Source organism: Hemibagrus wyckioides, unplaced genomic scaffold (genome assembly GCF_019097595.1).
Source record: "Hemibagrus wyckioides isolate EC202008001 unplaced genomic scaffold, SWU_Hwy_1.0 Contig8, whole genome shotgun sequence".
Taxonomy (NCBI): Eukaryota; Metazoa; Chordata; class Actinopteri; order Siluriformes; family Bagridae; genus Hemibagrus; species Hemibagrus wyckioides.
Window position 1 is genome coordinate 499,673 of NW_026690810.1, and position 5,864 is coordinate 505,536.

The 5,864-nt window shown below is 40.8% G+C and overlaps 1 non-coding gene across 1 annotated transcript; it reads left to right on the forward strand.

Moving 5' to 3' along the window:
• Nucleotides 1-1,864: 1,864 nt before the first annotated feature.
• trnar-acg (transfer RNA arginine (anticodon ACG)) lies at nt 1,865-1,937 on the forward strand. Its single transcript has one exon. It is a non-coding gene; the product is annotated as a tRNA-Arg (tRNA).
• The last annotated feature ends 3,927 nt before the right edge of the window (nt 1,938-5,864 follow it).

Below are 5,864 nucleotides of genomic sequence, written 5' to 3' on the forward strand. Positions count from 1 at the left end.
ATGTCCTTTTTCTGATTATATATATACAGTTATACAAACCAAAAAATAGTCTATGTCAAATATGTACAGAAGAAACTGAATTTGAGTTTAGAGACTAACTAACTAACTAACTAACTAACTAACTAAATATAATCACAATCGTTTACATCAGCAAACAAAACATTAATATAAATTATGTATACACAGTGCACATACTTGATCAAGCCACAATTATAAGGACATCCTAATGATTAGACTGACCAACTATAGAAGAAGAATTCACATAATCAGAAAAAATAAAAATTAATGGCCCCAAGTTTCAGAAAATATGCCAGTATTGCCCTTTATTGTGTACCTAATTTTATCCAAATGAATGAAGCTCATAACATCTTACTGCCAGTCATCAAAAGATGGAGGGAGAATTTGTTTCCATAGCAGAAGAATATGCCATCTAGCTAATAATGTTACCGTTAAACGTGACTTTATTGGATTGCCTGCAGAGCTGGCGAGGAGTTCACCAAATCGCTCAGTTAATAACGGCCGGGAACGCTTCCTCAACGGAATCCGAAAACGATCACTGATAGCAGCCAGCAGCATGTTGGTGTTGCGTTCATTTCGATTCACTGCGCAAAACGTTACATAACCAAAGCCACAGTACCATTGACCTCTTCAACTTAAATCGTTCTTAAGCTTCTTGATGAACCGAGGTGAACTCTCTCAGCGTTGCTAAGCCTAAATGCTACAGTTTTACCCACTTCCAGTCCTATGTGACAATTCTAACTACTTTACTAAATGTACTACAGTACATTAACAACTATAGTGTTTTGAGTACATTCTATGTGTTGATTGGTTCTTAAAGTACATGTCTTGTGGCCAGCCCAGCAGGAGACTCCAGAGTGTGTAAAGGCCTGACATGAGCACACCATGGTAACTGTTAGAAAAACACTAACTGATTTGTCATCACTTATTTATTTGTAGGCGATATTGGAGTAGTGTTTGGATATTTTATTTCTGGATTAACTTGATTTGTCTAACGCTTACTCTATCTCCTTGCTATAGCTCTCAGTGTGTGACTGAGAATGCAGAACACTTTGGTTTCAGCTGTGAGTGCTGTGATCATAATTTGGGCATGAATCAGATCGTCTCAGGATATAGCGCTAACAAAGACTACAGCCATTCCGATCATGTCTAAATCAAAAGCCAGAGGGCCGCCAGAAAGCATAGCGCTACGTATAGCGGCTGCGTTTTCGGAATCCCAAAACGATCACTGATTGCAGCCAGCGGCGTGTTGGTGTTGCGTTCATTTCGATTCATTGCGCAAAAACAGTATATAACCAAAGCTATAATACCAGTGAACTCTTCAACTTAAATCGTTCTTAAGCTTCTTGATGAACTGAGGAGAACTCTCTTTTGGCTTATTTTCTCTCTCGGTGTCTGTGAGTGTCAGTCCCAGTGTCAATAGAACTAATCATGTAGTGTATCCGGGTTGCAGGATTTTTTAATTTATTTGTTTGTTTTTTTTTATTTAAAAAGCACAGAAGGTATCATTTGCATATGAATCTGTTCGTCTCTCGATATAGTGTCAAAAAAGATTCCAAACTATTCCAATCATGTCTAAATCAAAAGCCACTGCACCAGGCCAGAGGGGCACCAGAACGCATATCACAACATGTAGCAGCTCCTTTTACCTGCCGGCCCAGGTGTGTGGGGTGCCGTGATCGAATAGTGGTTAGTACTCTGCGTTGTGGCCCCAGCAACCCCGGTTCGGTTATGGTATTAGCTTTTCCACATCACCGGTGAACGCTAGGCATGGCTTTTGATCTCTGGCCGTTTGTCACTTGAAAAGCATAAGCAGGTATGACCCCGCTCCCTTTAACGCTCACATGGGCCAGTGGCGCAATGGATAACGCGTCTGACTACGGATCAGAAGATTCTAGGTTCGACTCCTGGCTGGCTCGGCTGCCTTTTAAGAGCCCAGAGGTGTGCCCCAAACTCCAGCTGCCGAATTGCTGGCAGAGTAACACCTCCCATAATCCCTGAAATGCGGAGAGTCCTGTACTGGGAGGTATGCTGGCTTTCTCCACCAGGAACACCAGCCCACCCTCTGTCTAGCGGCTTATCTTCCGCTGGAGTGACAGCTCGAGTAGCTGGATGTCAGCGCTGGCCAATTTTGTGCTCTGCAATGCAAGGGTCCCATGCAAAGCTCTGGATGATACCGCGCCGGAAATCAAACTGCTTGGTGGTCGAGTAAAACACCGATCTCAACGCTCCTGGGGAGCTCTCCCATATGGTCTAGCGGTCAGGATTCCTGGTTTGACTCCCGGTATGGGAACGTGACTTTATTGGATTGCCTGCAGAGCTGGCAAGAAGTTCACCAAATCGCTCGGTTAATAACGGCCGGGAATGCTTCCTCAAGGGAAACCAAAAACGATCACTGATTGCAGCCAGCAGTATGTTGGTGTTGTGTTCATTTCGATTCACAGCGCAAAACGTTACATAACTGATTTGTCATCACTTATTTATTTGTAGGCTCCCATGGGCCAGTGGTGCTACTTGAAGAACGATAGTCTGGGTCAGCCGGCCAATCACAGCTCACCTGGGAAATCTTTCTCGCCCAATCACATCGGCCCGTTACATCTTTATTCCCCAATCCCTGGGCTGAAAAGATGGACAGACAATGATGGCCGCACCCATAGCGAGCCAATCGAATCTCTCACAATTTTATCGTTCTCCGCTAATCGCAACAATGGCCCGCCCACGGCAATCGATGGATCGTGCGTGCTAATGACGTGTCATTCAAGTCAAATGTATTCGCATAATTACAGTGTGGCACAGAAGCGGAGTGTGGTACAGTAGCGGATTACAAAAGAATTACTGCGTCAGGTAAGAGACTATGTTTTTTCAGTGTGGGATTTACCTTTTTATTTTAATAACTTTGTTTAACCTTTATTTTAGTAGGTTTTTATTTATCTTTACTTTAACGGTTGTTGTTTACACATCTAGATGTAAATATCTGGAAATGAAATGTGAGAATTCTGGTCTATAGCCTTATATACTTTTTTGGAACTTAAAGCCAAATTGTCTTCAAAGTATAAAAAAAACATTTGAGTATTTTCAGAGGGGACTGTACAAATAGTCTTAATAAGTGAGCGAGTGTGTATCTCTGATAGAAACTACTATATATTAACTGTACCAAGTTAGTGTGTTTTATGAGTATTGTTCATTTCCATCAATCTAACCTAACACTAGCCTACAATCTCCACAGAAGGTTGATCTGAAAAAGAGACCTCAGTCTGGGAATTCCTCCACATCTAAGAGTACATCCCCTACCCTGACTCCATCGCCATCCCCAACTCCTAAGCCTCTAATTGGTGAAACCCTGTCTTCTGCTTCTTCCCAACCATGTTCTAAAAGTAGTGGTGGCTCCAGCAGTGGCAGCATCACTGATGAAGGTCAGTGCAAATAAAGATGATCAGACTTTATGGTGTGTAGGAATGTACTCTCATTCACACTATTGCAGTTTACCAGTCTCTAACATACAAAAGCCAACAGGGTTGTGGACCATGAACGTAGACAGGGTATTCAGAAATGAACACATCTATCTACAAAATACATAGACCACCCTGAGCAAATTGTGTCAAGACATAGAGCAGGGTAAAGGTATAAACCATATCTAAGGTGTTGAATGTTCCAAGGAGCACAGTGGGTTCTATCATTGTGGAAAAATGTTTGGAATCAACAGGATATCCAGCCAAACTCAGTAACCAGGTTAGAATGGCTTTGATCAGAGAGAAAACAAAAGCCCACTGACAACTTTAACAGCTTTAGAAGTCCTCTGCAGAAAAGGGAGAACTTGCTGGAAGTACAGCCATCTCAGAAGTTCTCCATCAGTAAGAGCTTTATGTTGGAATAGCTAAATGAAAACTGCTGCTGAATATAAGCACTGCTCAATATTTGGGCCATACCACTGTTATTGTGAAGCATGGTGTTGGCAGGAGTACTTCTCAGTGGCAGGAGGGGAAAGACGGGTCAGAATTAAGGGAAGGGTGAATGCAGCCGAAATACAGAGAGGTTCTTAAAGAAAACTTGCTCCACAGTGGACACAGCCTCAGATTTTAAGACAAGGTTTAACCTTTCAGAACGACAACATGAATATATCCAAGACAACCCTGGAGTGGCTTTGGAACAACTTTCTAAATGTCCTTAAATGGCCCAACCAAATCCCAGACCACATAGGACTTCAGTGAAGCAACATGAAGATGGCAGTTACACCTGTAGCCTGTAGAGTCTTGTCAAAGTAGACTTAGAGCTGTACTCAGTAAATTGTGCATAAATCATATGTGATTTTTTCCTCTCTGTAAATTACCTGTATTGTTTTATTTACAGGTAGACATGGAGGCCTTTTTGACTCTGACTGATGGAGATCTGCAGGAGCTGGGGATTAAAACAGACGGGCCCAGACAACAGATTCTGGCAGCCATTTCTGAACTTAATGCTGGAAAGGTGTGTTTTTTAAAAACTGCTAGTCAGCGTTGTCTAATCTGGTCCCAGGTTTATAGACGGTTTTGTTATAATATCATATGAATTTCAGGGAAGAGAAAGACAGATACTGCAGGAAACTATCCACAATTTCCAGTCATCTTTTGGGAGTAGCGCAGCATCCTGCAGGTTATTCACATTTTGAGTATTAAACACAAGATATAATAGATATAAGATATAAATTAAACATTATATAGATTGTAAATTTTCACATTTTTTGCAGAATCTTTGTGTACTTATTGCCATTTCACTGTATCTGGAAGCTCTAATATACTTTATATTTATTTTCTTATACTCCAGTTTGGGCAAGACATCAGCTGCATTCCCTTAACAAAAGGTAACACTTTTGGCCAGATGAGGGACTGGAGAATGGTGCCAACTCACTTCAAGACTGATCGTACCCAAAGCAAATGAGAAGTCACAAAGGACCTCACACGTTATTCTGCATAAGGGACGGCATCTTAGAATAACGCATACAAGCATTGACATAGGGTCGCATATTGGATGTGTCTATTTTGCCATCCAATTTGTGGTGTTTAATGTATTGCTAAGTTTGGGCATGATGACAAATAACTGTCTCAGATGATATGATGTACACCGATCAGCCATAACATTAAAACCACTTGCCTAATACTGTGTAAGGCCCTATCGATACAAAAACAGCTCAGACCTTTCAAAGCTTGGAGTCTACAAGAGCTTTGAAGTATGCTGTGGTATCTGGCACCAGCAGTATCTACAAGCACAGGTAATAAATAAAATAAGAAGGAATATAACAAAAAATACTAAAATACCCCAATTTAAGGGTACAAAAATATAACAAAAAATATACAAAAATATAACAAAAAATATTAGACATTTGTAGTCTAAAATTTAGCTTTGCTCCAGAGACTTTCAGTGGGGTGTACTCATTTTTGCATCACCCTAATTTGAGTAAAACTGAAAATTTTGTTCTCTAAGTTATATTATTAACCTTACTTTCATGTTATAAAAGTTCAGATGTTATGATTAGTCCCGACTGACCTTTCTGACCTGCTTTCCTTTCTCGAATTTGCTAGAAACATGGACGTTAGACGTGGTTCAAGATGTTTTTATGTGTAATGTTGGTATTTGCAATATTTTGTTGTGCAGTGAGAAGTAAGGTCCAACTGCCAGCATGAGGAAGTGGACCAAAAATGTCCTCCAAGAAATGTGATCTCAAGGTGATCTTGCATGTCTAAAAGCTATACAGATGCCATTGATGGTAGACGATTATAATGAGCTAGCTCTTGACAGTTGTTGGTTTTATACTGCACTTTCTCAGGTTGTGCTCTATTTTGGTTTATAATGTTAATTTCCAACTATCATTG